General features: G+C 41.0%; 1 protein-coding gene across 2 annotated transcripts in view; it reads left to right on the plus strand.

Moving 5' to 3' along the window:
* Nucleotides 1-3,083: 3,083 nt before the first annotated feature.
* The window catches only part of LRRC4C (leucine rich repeat containing 4C), a 224,777-nt gene continuing 210,655 nt past the window's right edge, over nucleotides 3,084-17,205 (plus strand). For both annotated transcript variants that reach the window (XM_053449482.1, XM_053449481.1), the window contains exon 1: nucleotides 3,084-4,093. The gene's annotated coding sequence lies outside the window, so the exon portion shown is untranslated. The remainder of the gene's footprint in view (nucleotides 4,094-17,205) is intronic.

Here is a 17,205-nt window from a genome sequence, read left to right on the forward strand (position 1 = left end):
ATTACTGTATACAGCGCTGGGGGGTTATATTACTGTATACAGCGCTGGGGGGGTTATATTACTGTATACAGCGCTGGGGGTTATATTACTGTATACAGTGCTGGGGGGTTATATTACTGTATACAGCACTGGGGGGTTATTACTGTATACAGCGCTGGGGGGGTTATATTACTGTATACAGCGCTGGGGGTTATATTACTGTATACAGCGCTGGGGGTTATATTACTGTATACAGCACTGGGGGGTTATATTACTGTATACAGCGCTGGGGGTTATATTACTGTATACAGCGCTGGGGGTTATATTACTGTATACAGTGCTGGGGGGTTATATTACTGTATACAGCACTGGGGGGTTATTACTGTATACAGCGCTGGGGGTTATATTACTGTATACAGCGCTGGGGGGTTATATTACTGTATACAGCGCTGGGGGTTATATTACTGTATACAGCGCTGGGGGGTTATATTACTGTATACAGCGCTGGGGGGGTTATATTACTGTATACAGTGCTGGGGGGTTATATTACTGTATACAGCGCTGGGGGTTATATTACTGTATACACCGCTGGGGGTTATATTACTGTATACAGCGCTGGGGGTATATTACTGTATACAGCGCTGGGGGTTATATTACTGTATACAGCGCTGGGGGGGTTATATTACTGTATACAGCGCTGGGGGTTATATTACTGTATACAGCGCTGGGGGGTTTATATTACTATATACAGCACTGGGGGGGTTATTACTGTATACAGCACTGGGGGTTATATTACTGTATACAGCACTGGGGGTTATATTACTGTATACAGTGCTGGGGGTTATATTACTGTATACAGCGCTGGGGGTTATATTACTGTATACAGCGCTGGGGAGTTATTACTGTATACAGCGCTGGGGGTTGTTACTGTATACAGCGCTGGGGGTTATATTACTGTATACAGCGCTGGGGGTTATTACTGTATACAGCGCTGGGGGTTGTTACTGTATACAGCGCTGGGGGTTGTTACTGTATACAGCGCTGGGGGTTATATTACTGTATACAGCGCTGGGGGATTATATTACTGTATACAGCACTGGGGGATTATATTACTGTATACAGCGCTGGGGGTTGTTACTGTTTACAGCGCTAGTGTTTATGTTCAAGGAGGAAAAGGGCGACCTCAGTGGGGATTTGGGATAACTAAGTGGGGCTTCTCACAAACCGGGGCATACGGTTAAAACTGGAAGACATAACATCACATGGGACTCGGCCCATCACTATCCACCGGCCCTTGGGACCGGATCAGACCCTGTGACGAACTTGTTTAAAGATGCAAAGAGGTGAGAGACATCACACGGAGATCAACTGCCACCTCGTTACAAGAGAGAGCAACAGCCGTCAACTCCAAAATCTACCAATCTGCCCTTAAAACAGATAATTAACCGTTACATTCCTCATTCCTTCACACACGCCGTTCATTGACATTCATGGGATGTAGCTCTCTTTGTGGCTGTGTTTGGGATTCTTATCTGCTTTCTGATCTCTTTGATGTACATCGAGAATCTGCAAACATCATCTAAAAACCGTAAGATTCATTTATTGAAATAATTAATAATAATTATTAATAATAAATAATTAATTTATTAAATAATCATTAGCTAAGCTTCTTAAAACAGTGCCAGCTGATAAAACTTTAAGGAGATGATTGACGTCTTAGGGCAGGGATAGCAATGGGCATGAAAAAGTCAGACACTTTGGAGTTAAACGAAATGTTAACAACTTAAAAATTGGTTGAATAAAGGTGAAATTAGTTAAATACGGGAATATATTTTAAGATGGGGAAAGAAACTTTGACTTTTCTTTAGCCTTAAAGTGCCAGAGCCGCTCCGGTCATAGACAGGCAAATGAATTTCTTAATGGAGAAAACATAAATCTGATGCTTATATCTTCTTATGTATCATTGCAGGATACCTATTAGACTAAATAAAAGCCTGCTATGTGATACAATACCTGGCAAGGCTAAATCATTGTAAAGTAAAAGCTTAGATGTTATGAATGTGGTAGAATGTGGTCGATAGGTGGAGCAGCCTCCCAGCAGAATTGGTAGAGGCTTATACAATGAGTTCATTTAAACATGCATGGGATAGGCATACGGCTCCTGAATCTAAGACGAGACCAACGACTGATTAAGGTTTGAGTCTTTACAGCAAGAAATAACTGGCAGACTAGACGGGGGCCGAATGGGGGCCGATCTGCCGGCAGATTCTATGTTTCTATTATGTGGATTAAAGAGGCTAATGTGGAGGTTTCACCCCGTTAACACCACCGCCCACCCTGTCACTAATCTGATCGTAATAACACAGGATATATTTAGATTATAATTAGATGCAAACAAAAATGTAGTAAACGTAGCAGGTTGTGATGTCCCCTGATCATCAAACATAACACTTTCTATTTACTACATCTTTACTACGTCTTTCTATATACTACACAGCATAATACTGTCCTTTAAACATCACCGCTGTCCATGGTGCTGAAAGAAAGCTTCTATGTAACTACTTACTATAATATCATAACTACCCCTGTCCCTTTAAACATTTGCCAACTATATGATTTTAAAATAGCCCTCTTTCTGTATACATTAATATCTATCTATCTATCTATCTATCTATCTATCTATCTATCTATCTATCTATCTATCTATCTATCTATCTATCTATCTATCCATCTATCTATCTATCTATCTATCTATCCATCCATCCATCCATCCATCCATCCATCCATCCATCCATCCATCATCTATCTATCTATCTATCTATCTATCTATCTATCTATCTATCTATATATCTATCTATCTCATCTATGTATGGATTTATTGAATTATTTTTCTGTTGCTGTTTTTGCTACATTGCCAAATACTGCCTGGCACTGGATGTGTTAATCTTAGAGTAACTAAGCATTAGAAAGCCATGCAGCTCGATGTGGGGGCAGCACACACTTCATCCCTTATGGCTCTGTCTCCAGCATTGCACACCAGAGCATGCAGGCAGGCGCACCAAAGAGTTAATAAGCAGGGTACTGAGTTTTCAGGATGTCTGCTCTTCTAATGCCTCTGTAAATATGGGCTTCATTTCCATTGCAGAGAGAGAGGGAGATGCATGCGCTTCCTATGCAGCAGGGGTCGGCTTTGCCTTCGTATGCATTACACATTAAATCTTCTGTACAGCCCTACTTAGCAAGCAGGGTACAGTCTTCTAGTAATGGCCAAATGACTACAGCACATTCCTACCAAACAGCCTCCCTGCTTCAGATTCCTAAATGATTTAGCACCTCCTCTATGTCCCTGCTGTAGCCAATGCCACAGATGCTGCTCAGCTGAATCAACTGCTGAATTCACAGAGATCCAAGAACCTTCAACATTCTGAGCAGAAGAAGAAGAAGAAGAAGAAGAAGAGGGGTGAGACACACAAGCAGTGTTAAGGACTCTGTCTTCAAGAAGCTTATTCCAACTCCCCCATCCCCTAAGCTTTATGTTCAGCATCAGAGAGCCATGCAAAAATGCAGTAACACAGCAGTCAGAGCAAGCAGAGACTAGGTGCTGATGGAGAGCTTTGGTCTTGCAGCAAAGGAAGACTGGATGACTGTGTTGATGATGACCCTGGTCCATATTTGATTGGGTTGGTTTGGTTTTGGGGCATCAGGGATATTTGCTGGGATTTACCTGTGGTTTGAAGATTCCCTGGATTTGATACGTTCTGAATTCCCAGCTTGGAGGTAGCCATGCCATCTGCAGAACCCAACAGGTCAACTGTGGTCCATGAGCCAGACCACTAGTGTTGTGTGGTCCTATGCATGACACCCAGGTGGCTGCGTACACTCCAATGGGTCTGTGGTGCTGCTGAGCGGAGGATGTTTTATAAAAGGCTGTAAACCTGCATTGGGGAAAACTAATGGATGAAACTGAAGGAACATTTTAAGCCATCCTATCCATATATTTATATATTTCACCCACTGCTCCATGTGACTTACAAAACTGATACACATATGCAGTGATTGAAGCAAAGCAATCCCTTAGACAAGTTCTAAGGTGGATCAATACCTTGTCAAATGGGTAAGTCATGTCTTAGCTTTAGTAAATTACATTTTGTATTGTCCCTCTGGGAAGCATGCTTCTTCCTATTACAATAGAACATTCTACCGAAGTGTATTTATTCCATTGCTGGAGTTTAAATACAAATCCGGACCCCACTATTCCCAAAGGGTGCTTTAAACCCATTTTTTTGAAAGCCTTTTTATTCCATATGTTTTGTATCCAGATGCATAGCAGGACTGAATTCCCTGTCGATGTGTGTTATAGTCTGTTACGACTCGCCTGTATGTCTGAATTAAAACACATTCTCTCATTGGGGAATATATGATTAAAAATTGCATGGGATTTTCTGGCCGCTTAATTTTTCGTCGAAAGGGGAAGCGTTATCTAAATTATATATCATTGCTTGGATGTCTGCTTTGTATTTACCATTCCGACCCATATGTATAATCTGATTTCATGGTGAAAAAAAAAATCCAGCATACTACATCATGGTTCTGAAGGCGCTATGGTTCTGTTGCTACGTCAAGGGATCCCTTGATTTGCTTGCTTATTTTTTGGGAGAAGAGGGATTTTGTTTGTCCACCTGGCCCTGAAAGGGTTACAACACCTATGAATATCTCTGGGATAATGTCTCATTTGATGACATCAACGTCCAGAGAAACATCTACACATACTGAGCATTTAATGTATGTTTCAACTATTATTGTCACCATTTTTGGTTATTGGTCCTTTTTTTTCCCCAGCGAGAAAGGAAAAAAAATTAGAATGAAGGAGTGAGAAAGAACTTGGGTGTAGAAAGGGTTAACAAGGATACTTAAAATTATTTAATGCTGGTTTTCCCAAATGTGTGGAGCCTGCAGCAGCTTCTCCTGTCTTGTCTCTATGTCTCTCTCCCATAGCTTCCAATACTTTCTATAATAAGGGAGAGGGCATGATTATTTGCCCATGTTATGCCCCCCCCCAATCTTTCGAGTCGTTGTCTATGTCCTATGGATAAGAGGAGGAATATAATAATAGTGAGAAGAAGAAAAAGAAGAATGGAGCACACAAGTCAAACATTAATAGACCAAATCTCCCATTGACTTTCCTATACTATAATTCAATGCCCATTACTTCCTCTGCTACAGAGCTTTACACTAAAGCCAACCTCGCCTCAGGTGAAGACGTCTTTTAGAGAAATTACAAGACGGTTTTATCCATTCCTGCTCATAGACTATTTAATTAGGGCATTTCATTGTATCGTTGCACCAGATTAGCCCCCGAGAGCCCCTTAGACCTGCTTTATTTACAGATAATAGGAAATAATGCAGAGAAGACAGGTCCCGTCAGCTATGTTCATTACCAGAATGTCGTTTATTCATCTTGGAAACTGTAACAAATCCAGAACAAGCCCACATATCTTTTAAGAAGAAGAAAATGCTGTAGACATTAAATAATGGTCTGTCACCTTACAGTCTGTGCTGTATGAGTAATGCAATGCGAGGTCGGGCAGGGTGTTGGTAAAGCCATTCTTGATGTGCCTTCTGTGTCTTCTGGAATGGATATTTAAGGGTTACCCCAAGAGCGAGGCTTATCTTCTTGGTTCTTCATAGCCATTGACCCTTTGTGATAACCCACATACCCACTAATTATCTAAAGTACCTTTTTTTTACAGTAAACACTGTTACATACGTGAGCCTCTCCAAAAATGTTGGCAAACGTTCATTTTTGGACATTAAAAAAGGTCTATCCTGCAGATGCTGAGGTTGCGTTTGTGATGGAAGCCCTTGTATTGGTGGAGACAGGGGTACAAGTCTTGAGATTCTTGAGAACTTTAATCATTTCTAAATAAAGAAGGAGGGTATGAATGGATTATAAAATATGGGGGGGGGGCTGACTTATTATATACCCATTGGCTTAATGCTATGGTGGAGCCACATAAGACACAACATGGTTTGGTGGTTCCTTGGAAACCAAACAAAAAATTCTGGTGCTATTCATCAATGTTTGCACAAATATGAAATATTGTCCTGTTTTGACCCCAGATCCTTCAAGCCCAGCACCCCAAAAACACCTCTACCGCTACTAGGCATTACCCAAAATGCATGCGCTTTTGGATCTTGGTCCATAAGCTTCGAACTCCAATTTCTAAATAAGCAAACGGTAGACAGAAGAATCCATGTTTTCTTTCCAAACATATCAGCAGGTAGTAGGAAACCATTCCAAGGGTGTGATTGTAATTGTCTCGTCTGCAGAGGACAATGTTGAAGTGATAACATCTGACAATTTAAGGAGGCACTAATTGTTGATTACTTCAGTGTTGCTATAAGTGTAGCGGTTTCTACATTGTAATGTAAGAAAGTATTACTTGGGTGGGTGGCAGGTAAGTGGAACAGCCTCCCAGGAGAAGCGGTTGAGGCTAATACAGTGAGGGAATTTAAGCATGCATTTGGCTCCTGAATCTAAGACGAGACCGACGTCTGATTAAGGTTTGAGTCTTCACAGCAGGAGAAAGGGCAACCAGACGGGGGCCGGATGGGGCCGATCTGCAGGCAAAAAGAGAGCATACAGACAGACAAGCGTTACATTGCAGTGCGTCGTCTGGTTCAGACACCTGGATGGCTTTTTATTTTGCACAGAACCTTCAGTAGCCTCACGCTAACACCGTGTATATAGAGACAGAGCTGATCTACTCGAGCAGAACCGACGGATAATTGGAGAGGACCTCTGGAACCAACTGATTTTACCTGCAGTATCGTATATCGGTAACTAGATGTTGCTTTTCGCGATGTATCAAGTCCAAGGATGTAACCAATCCTTCTACAGAACAGATGTTCCTGGAGTCAACCAACATGTAACTATAGAAAGATAAAAAAAATAAGGATATTGTTTCAAAAAGAGATTATTATTTGTAGTTTTATAGTTCTAATTGTTAGTAAATTATTATTAAGAGAAGAATAGCTGAGTATTCCCTGCACATATGACCTCTTCTGATAAGTGGAAGGAATAACACCAATTCCAATTGGAATAGTTCTAGTCTAGTAGTCTTTAAAGTACAACTTCATGCCAAGGTCTTTTTTTTTCCATTTTATGCAGTAGAGTTAATACAAGTCATAGAGAACTTGACATCTGAGGCCAATTCCAGTTGGGACACCATGTCATAGTTACATAGTTACAAAGTACATAAGGTTGAAAAAAGTCCATCAAGTTCCACCCTTCTACCTAACCTTCCTGCTCTTGATCTAAAAATAGGGAAAGAAAACCCTAATTCAGCTACTTCGAATTCTGCCATCAGGGGGAAAAATCCCTTCTTGACTCCAAAAGGCAATCGGATTTCTCCTTGGACCAAGAAGCTCTAAAATATTCATTCTATTTATAGCCCTGTATGTCATGCCTTTCTAAAAAAAAATATCCAGACCCTTTTTGAAGGCATCTAATGTATCTGATAAACACCATCTCCCTTGGCGGTGAATTCCTTACCTTTATTGTCCTCACTGGAAAGAACCATCTCAGAACATTTCTGTTAATGGACAGGCCACTGAAGAGCTCATGATAGATGAAGATCCAATCGGAGCACCAAAGAGGGTTCTTGCTGACCACAAAAGTCAGTGGTCATCATACGACGCTAACAGCCCATTTTACAATGTTTGTTAACCCCGTGAAGCACATTGATTAATGTTTTCTTCATCTGAACAGTGAATAGACACCTATGGTTTTGTATAATCTACATCCTTGCAGACAAAGTAGCCTCTACAGGACATTGACCTCTCTCAATGATCCACCCCACCACATTTATGCAACATTCTTACCATCTATTGGTATGGCTTGAGAATTGAAGGTCTCCAATGACATGGTGGCGTTCTAAGATCCAGTGTAGGTGATCAGGTACAAAATGGTGCAGTGCAGATAATCAATGGATACATTTTACTTGAAGATTTTAATTTTCATCCCATTCTGCAGCAGTGGGATTACAAATAAGATCGCAAAACACGATTGTGAACCGAGACACAGGTCGCATAAGTGACATCTGATGCTCTGAAGAAACACGAGGCGCCCATAAAGCAGTCATAAAGAGACAAAATATTCAAACCCTACATACCCTTCCAGGAAGCCCTTGGTGGAAAGTATAGACAGTATCTCTAAAACGGGCAGTCTGGCTTGAAAAGAGTTAAAAGGCAACTGCTTATGAGACATGCTAGGTTCTGTTGAGAAAGCATGAATCCTTGTTCACTTTGCAAAAGACATGAATTTGTAAAACATGTATGAAGCACATGTAAGGATATGCAGTGGTGTGATACATGAGATGTTTCACGCCTGTCTCCTAAGGAGAGCGCATTAACCCTTTCAGCAATAGGTGTAAAATAAAGCATGTCCTTTTCTTGCTCCCTTTCTGTCCCATAACAGGTTAAGAAATAATAATCTAAAAAGCTTTTCAGGAGATTTTTCTGGGGGGTTTTTTTACCCCGGCAGTGCCAGTTAACACTATTAATAAATAAGTGCCCCCCCCCTTATCTGCCTGCTAAAGCCCACCCAGCAGTGGAGAGCTGAGCGATACGCGTTGGGCACAGGGCTGGAATGAAGACGTTCTTTATTCTTAATGGTGATTTAGAATTGAGTGGCAAAGTACATTGTGTTACAGATACTGCAGCTATTCGGACAGAAATGTGCCAGAGGGCAGAAAAGTAGCAACTGGCACTGATTAATGTAACACTCCGTGAATAGTCAACAGGAATATTAAACATAGACTAACGTGCGAAGAAACTGATTACGGTCTTAAGGCCTCCTGCTGTTTTGCAGGGAGATTCAATAATCGCGCATGGGAAAGTATGTTGAAGGAATCACTCCGAAGACTTACAACGTATCCACGCTGTTTAGGCTTCGGGCAGAATTACATGGGGCGGCGGGTCTTCGAAGAACAACATTTACGGCTGTTTTTATGTGTGGCATTAAAAGAGAGAGAGAGATACATTATGATGTTAATAGCGTTCACGGGGTTAACTTGCATCATTTGTAACCTGCTAATGAATATGTTTTGCAGAAGGACCCATTGGTAATGTTGAGTAGTGGAACAGGTAGGGGAAGCGAGAGGTAGGGAGTGGGGAGCGAGGAGAGCGTAGGAGAGAGTTTAGATACACAGGTTGGAAGGTGATTGTGATTAAAGACAGATAGCGAGAGACATCATAGTTAAATGGGTTAATAGCGAGAGGCATTAGTAGCAGGAAGAGAGAGAGGGGCAACTCTGAAGATCTCAGGTCAGGCGGCACTTAGAGTCTTGGGGAGACCTCATCTCCAGAGGGACATTGATCTCCTGGAGTCTTCAAAGGAGGGAGACTAAAATGCTGAACTGTTTGCAGAATAAGAATTATCAGGAGAGAGTGAGGGATCTCAATATGCTTGAGGGAGAGAAGAGAGAGAGAGGATGGGAGAGAGAGAGGACGGGAGAGAGACATGGCAATATACAAAGAGATTTCATAATGTACAGGAGGGAAGTTTATTTCAAAGAAGGAGACATGTTAGAACAAGAGACCGTAATCTAAAACTAGACTGTCAGAGGCTTGGTTGGGATGTAATGAAGTTGTACTGTACTACTGTAAGAGGGTGGTAGATAAGTGGAACCGCCTCCAAGCAGAAGTGGTAGAGGGTAATACAGTGAGGGGATTGAAACATGCATGGGATAGACATACGGCTCCTGAATCTAAGACGAGACCAACGACTGATTGTTTTTATAGTAGAAGAAACAGGCGATGGGCCAAATTTGGTTTTTATGTGAAATTAAAGATATTAGTAGATATGTGGAAAGTATTTAATGTTAGGTAAAGGATAATACTTTATGCACACAGATGCAGTAGGAAGATGCTGGCCAACATATACATCGTATGCATTTCCATAATTAATCAACATGTTGCATCCCCATTCTCTCCCCTGTTTCTATTTACATTTACCATAAAATCCTAATAAGGCGATAATTCCCTTTTAATAAATAATTTCATATTCATTTCTTGTTCACCGGGGAGAAATTGGATATTTTCACTAGATTTCCTCGGAATTGGGATAAAGGAACCCTGACCAATTAGTAGAAAACATGACAATTCCCATTAATTTTCCTTATTGATCTTTACACAAGTCAAAACATTTACCTGTCCCTAGAAATATGCAATTTGAATAATATTCTTTCAAGCATTTTGAAAGGATTTGCTTCACCCAACGCCCCTTCTCAAATAAAGGCACCGAAGCAGAACATTCCTAAAAATATCCATCATTTTTTAGGGCCTTTGTAGATTTTTTTTTTTATTATTATTTTTTTTTTTTAGTATTTCTTAACTTCTGAAATGAACTGATGCCAATCATCTAATGATCACAAGTTTGTGTAGACATTGGCACAATTTGTGGTGGGAAACAAAATGACCAGGGAGGTGATGGGAATCTATTTTTAATTTTTTCCCTGAAACGCATTGAAATATGGAATTCTGTATTTTTTGCATTTTTTTTTTAATTTTTTTTTTTAATATTTAGTTAAAAAAAAATATATATTTTTTTTTTATAGTTTAGTTGGAAACACATGAAGAACCCCAGATTCCATAGTCAAATATAACACAAGGACAATGTTCTTGGTGGCCCTGGTCTCATTCATATCAGGTACAATCCACATCCAGCTTCCAGTCATGGTATTGTTGGTAATTCTTCATCGTTCCCATACAGATAGATCTTGAAATCCCTAGCTAGATCCTTAAGGTTGAACAAGCTACAGCCCACCATCTGTTTTGAGACCCTTTGTAACCATCAGAGGTGACTTTCAGAAGGTTTGGGTCAAGTTGGCAACCAGGTTTCTTCTAGAGACAGCTTGGAGAACTGGTATTTGAAGGACACCAGCATCTTCTCAAGAGCCCACGTAGATATTCCAGGGTGCTCCCCTGTATGTATTAAAGCTTAGTGAACATGGGACTTAAGCAAGCAAATGGAAACCCGAGCCAGCGTGTTGGGCCAAGCGATGGTGCAAAGAGTGGTCATCTGGTATCTTCTAACCCATCACACAGCCGTGAAAGGAAGGACACCATAGGATTGAAGGTCAAAGTGGCAAAGGAAAGAAATTCATACCCGGTGATTTTTACTATGTCTAGATTTCGTAACTTTCGTAACTAGGTCTCGTAACCGTTGCGTTTCTAGCTACAAAATGCTGTTCTTCCCAAATCTCTAGTCCTAATTTGCACATTTAATAAAGATGTCTCTGTCTGAGGGTCATGAAGTGCATGAGAAATGTAACGGGAAATCAATTAGCACTGAACAAACATAACAGAAAATGACATTATGGCTTTCGTTTCTGGCACTTTCACACCCCCCCCCGAACAAAATTTGCTGCTCAAGTCTCCAAGACAGCTCAACATTCTAAATTAAAAGAGAAATTGTTTGAGAAACCACAGTGTTCCAATATTAGGTAAAATAGAGTAAACACTTATATTAACGATGTTGGAGCTTTTCTTTTAGTTAGGATAATTATTCGGATTCGGTTTTCTACCAATCAGATTAATTGATTTTCTAACTTTTTCAACTGGATTTTTTTCCATGTGAAATATCTAAGCCCAGAAACCGTTCCACGCACATTCTATTCATCAGCCTTATAGAGTCATGTGAAAAATGTTACTTTCATTCTTCATGAAAATGAGTCTCCTAGATAACATCAATAGAGTATGGATTCTCTCCTAGGCCAACTGGGCTTAGGGCAGCGGTTCCAATGGGGGGGCAGCCTCTCTGCCCCATAACTGGGTGCCTTATTGCCCTATTGGGTGATCAGGTTCTCCGTTGTGCCATTTATCCTTGGGTCTGGTTGGGTAGATCAGAGATCTCCCTTCTAACCATCCCGAATACACTATAGAACCCTGTTGTGATTTGACAGCAGATGGCGGAGGCAAATGGTAAGGGGGCCTGATCCAGGGCAGCACCCAGTCAAGAGGGCATGTGACTAATGCAAAAGAGTACTCAACTTCTTAGTAAATAGACCCAATAATCTCAGATTCCTATGCACGGAAGCCTTTTTTACTGCACTAAACTTTAACATACTCTCTCTCTATATATATATAAAATTACCAATTGCATAACCTTACATTTTTTGTTGTTAACTAACTCTCTAGGTCTCTGGCCGATAACATCTGTTATTTTGTCCTGATCAGTCTATAGACCCACGCGATTATTTCACATCATTTTAAATCATCAGCAAGAATTGACATATTGTGCTCCATGCAATCTCATCGTAGGTCATAAATAAACAACGTAACAAGAACTGGTACAAGGACATAACCTTGAGTTACTATGCAGGTGATTAAGTCCAGAAACAGGCTTCATTCTTCATAACTCCGTGTTCCCAGTTAAGAAATATTTTAATCCCCCCCCCAATATCTAGAATATTTAATATATACGTTAACTGCTTGCATGGTACTGTTTCTAAGGCATTTGCAAGATGCCAACCTCTCTCTATTAGACTATAGTAGCCCTATAATGGTCAAGTACACATATATTTCATACAAGGGTCATCGCATTGACCTCTATGTCCTGGATGAAAAAGTAGCGACCCTAATACACGTAGATTCTTTAAGATGAAAGTTTTCAGGACTATCAAAACAAATAATAAATAATTAAATAATAATTACGAATAATAAATTAATAATGAAGGGCAACCCTTGGTGGGCAGGACTGGGTTGGTCAAAACAGGACTGTTGGCAACCATACTATGCGAGACATGACATTTTTTATTACCGTACATGCGGAGATATGGATTGTTTAGAAGATATTCAAGAGGAATGCCAACATTTTACAGAGGGTACTGGGGTACAAGGGTAAGGAAGTGGGGAGCCAGTAGCCACCAATCCAACTGGCTAGCCACAATTTTATTGCCGCGCCACAGCGTATAAAAATAATTTAAATGGGGAATAAAAAGACCAGATGGGTATTTTCTATGGAGTGTTTTTTCTTTAAATTAAATATACAGCCCAGCTCGTGATGTTAAGTCAGGTGGTCAGGTGGTCAGGTAGCCATCCGTCGGGTGAGTGCACCAAGGAGGTTTAGGAAAAAATTTTGGAATTTTACCAATATAATTAATCTTGAATTATTCTAGAATTTGATGGTCTTGTTCTTAAATTATTTTTTATTTTTATATAAAAAAGTTTTTTGTTTTTTTTTTAAATTCCCAAGTTCCTTATGAAGATGAATCATGTTTTTTTTTTTGGTAGTACGCAAAAATTCAGCTTGCCGAAAAGATGTTTATTTACGCCCAACTTCTTATATCTACGGTTGTTGACGGGTTTAGGGTTGGAGGGTGGCGAACGCTTGACCGTGATGACATGAAGACGTTTAGCAGTATTGGCTTTTTCTAAATTGCTAAGCAGGGAACGCCACAGAAACTTCAGTCCGTCTCAGATCCATTGATTAGAAAGCCCGTGGAATGTTTCGAGAATGCGGCCAAGAAACATCAGAAAGCCTGTCCTGGGAACTTTACAGAATGAAAAATAAGAAAAATAATAGCCCGCCTTCAAGGTGAAAACTACATTTACTCCTGGGACCTTTTTTTAGGGTCTTTTAACCCCTTAATGACAAAGCCTGTACATGTACGGGCTCAAAATGCATTGTTTTCAATGGGTTTAGGGACCGCCCATTGTCCTTAAGGGGTTAAGAGTCTCCAAATGATAAATGTAATGCTTTCCAGTATAAATATGTAATTATTTTTTTTTCTATCCAGCCCACCTTTTTTTTGTAAGTTTTTTCTTTTTGAAATGCATTCGCTCAACCTGTAGTGGAAAAAAAAATGAAATTCCCTTCCTTTAGGAGAAGCTGCAGTTCCAGCAATGCAGCACACAGCTGAAGTTTCCTGCCATTGATTGGCTGCTTGAATCCGTTGCCGATCAGCGGCAATAAAGTGCTCCTGTTTTAAGCAATGGGAACAATGACTCTCCTTTATGAGAAGCTGCAGTTCCAGCGATGCAACACAAAGCATCCTCTGTGGTCCGAGTTGCGCGCCATTGATTGGCTGCTTGAATTGCCAATCAGTGGCAATAAAGTGCTCCCCATTGAATCAATGGGAACACTTACTGGACATGTGCAGGAGGGTCTAATGTGTATGGCAGGAGAAGGGGAAGAGGCGGGGGGGGCAAATACATATGGGAGATAAGCAGAATCCCTTCATACATTTTTTTGGGGGGGGCACCAGGAAAATTTAAGACAGCTATCAATATATTCATTTTTTTATGCAGGAATAAATGAGTCCAATATTTGTTACAAATAACTTTTAGCGTCATTTATCGTAAGGCTTCTTAGTTGTCAGTCTGATTATTAAAGTTTAATTACCGCTGCGATCCGCGTTACTTCTGTCTTCTCTTATCTGACTTGGGACTTCAAGCGATGCAGCCAGCTGTTGATTAAAGTTGATTCGCAGATGGAACTCAAAGACACGCTGAATCCCGATAACATCTTTAAGATCCCTGCGCGCGCAAGAGCCGACGTGCTTCTAAAATCGCCGTTTGGTCTGTTTTCATATATTACTTATTTTAAGAATATGAGTATTTGAGTGCGACATAAAACCCATTTTGTGATTTTTTTTTCTGTGTTTCTTCTCTTTAAAGATCCATAGAGGAATAAAAGAGTTTTCAAGAACAAACCTTCTGCTTGATCGAAAGGGAAAGTCTTATTACTCATTGAGCATAACCCCCCTCAGTGCTGTATACAGTAATATAACCCCCCCAGTGCTGTATACAGTAATAATCCCCAGCGCTGTATACAGTAATATAACCCCCAGCGCTGTATACAGTAATATAACCCCAGCGCTGTATACAGTAATATAACCCCCAGCGCTGTATACAGTAATAACCCCCAGCGCTGTATACAGTAATATAACCCCCAGCGCTGTAAACAGTAATATAACCCCCAGCGCTGTATACAGTAATATAACCCCCCAGCACTGTATACAGTAATATAACCCCCCAGCGCTGTATACAGTAATATAACCCCCCCAGCGCTGTATACAGTAATATAACCCCCCAGCGCTGTATACAGTAATATAACCCCCAGTGCTGTATACAGTAATATAACCCCCAGCGCTGTATACAGTAATATAACCCCCCAGCGCTGTATACAGTAATATAACCCCCAGTGCTGTATACAGTAATATACCCCCCCAGCGCTGTATACAGTAATATAACCCCCAGCGCTGTATACAGTAATATACCCCCCCAGCGCTGTATACAGTAATATAACCCCCCAGCGCTGTATACAGTTATATAACCCCCAGCGCTGTATACAGTAATATAACCCCCCAGCACTGCATACAGTAATATAACCCCCAGCGCTGTATACAGTAATATAACCCCAGCACTGTATACAGTAATATAACCCCCCAGCGCTGTATACAGTAATAACCCCCCTAGCGCTGTATACAGTAATACCCCCAGAGTTGTATACAGTAATATAACCCCCCAGCGCTGTATACAGTAATAACCCCCCCTAGCGCTGTATACAGTAATACCCCCAGAGTTGTATACAGTAATATAACCCCCCAGCGCTGTATACAGTAATATAACCCCCAGCACTGTATACAGTAATATAACCCCCAGTGCTGTATACAGAAATAAAACCCCCCAGCGCTGTATGCAATAATAAAACCCCCCAGCGCTGTATACAGTAATATAACCCCCAGCGCTGTATACAGTAATAACCCCCAGCACTGTATACAGTAATAACCCCCCAGCGCTGTATACAGTAATAACCCCCCAGCGCTGTATACAGTAATATAACCCCCCAGCACTGTATACAGTAATATAACCCCCAGCGCTGTATACAGTAATATAACCCCCCAGCACTGTATACAGTAATATAATCCCCCGCGCTGTATACAGTAATATAACCCCCAGCGCTGTATACAGTAATATAACCCCCAGCACTGTATACAGTAATATAACCCCCAGCGCTGTATACAGTAATATAACCCCCAGCGCTGTATACAGTAATAACTCCCAGCACTGGATACATAATAACTAGACTTGTTCGTCTTCGGGAAGAAAAAAATGTTTTCTGCTGGTTTTCTAGCAGGGGTTAATACGGGTAAATGCAGTTAGCAGCAGCTTTGGCGCCAGGATTTTAAAGGTCCTCTATTGGTCGCCGGCAGGGGGCTCCTCTGGCATCAACCAATGAAGGGCAGCTACTTCAAGGCAACAGGGCAAAAACTAAAACTGTGTCAAAGCGCAATATTTTTAAGTAAATTTTTAATCTGATTTTAGGAATAGAAAGAATGGCCGGAGTTCTGGTTAAAATATTTAACCCCTTCTTCTCCATCCAAGAATCACATGGAATCACACGCTCCAGACACTCTTCCCTGTGATTTCTCAGCGTGCGCATCCTTTTGTCCTCCTTGTATGTTTTCTTTAGCGGAACATCTCCCTCTCGACAAAGGGGGGGGCTTTTATTACATCAATTTAAAACTGTTCCACTTTCTTTTTTCTCTGCTTGGGGGTGGAACAATGCAATTTGGCTGGCACAGCAATTGGAAGCTTCACCTGCTGCACTGCCGTATCGCTCAGTGTCTGCCGGCGCGGTGTTTAATTCAGCAGCACAAACAGATGTTGGTTTTATTTATTCTAAACATGCGTCGGGAATTATGCTAGCCTGGGAAGCAAAGGCAGTCGGGTTACATAGAGCACAAAAATGTGTGCGTTCTGTTCTGCCGGAGGTCAGAGTGCGGTCTGGGTGGATGGTGCGCGGCCTTCGTCATTCCCGCGTTAGACGTAGGGACTCCGGTGAAGTCCAAGGCGGGTGATCTCGCGGTAACAAAGTATCGAGCTGTTTATTTGATTGCCGCATTAGGGATTGGCTTTGAAATGCGCAGCTCGATGTCTTTTTTCCCACTTTTTCGGTTTGAAATATGCGATATCTGAGCCCTTCACACATTCATGGTATTTCTGGTTTGTTAAAATCATTAGTATTATCACATTAACCCCTTAATGACAAAGCCCGTACATGTGCGGGCTCAAAAGGCATTGTTTTCAATGGGTTTAGGGAGCGCCCATGGTCCTTAAGGGGTTAAAGAGATGGCTTATGGTCCCTGATAGAAGAACGAGTATTAAAGTGCTCTTTGACTATTTTAATATGCAAAAAAAAACCCAAAAACTTAACTA

The sequence above is a fragment of the Spea bombifrons genome, chromosome 10 (assembly GCF_027358695.1).
Source record: "Spea bombifrons isolate aSpeBom1 chromosome 10, aSpeBom1.2.pri, whole genome shotgun sequence".
Taxonomy (NCBI): domain Eukaryota; kingdom Metazoa; phylum Chordata; class Amphibia; order Anura; family Pelobatidae; genus Spea; species Spea bombifrons.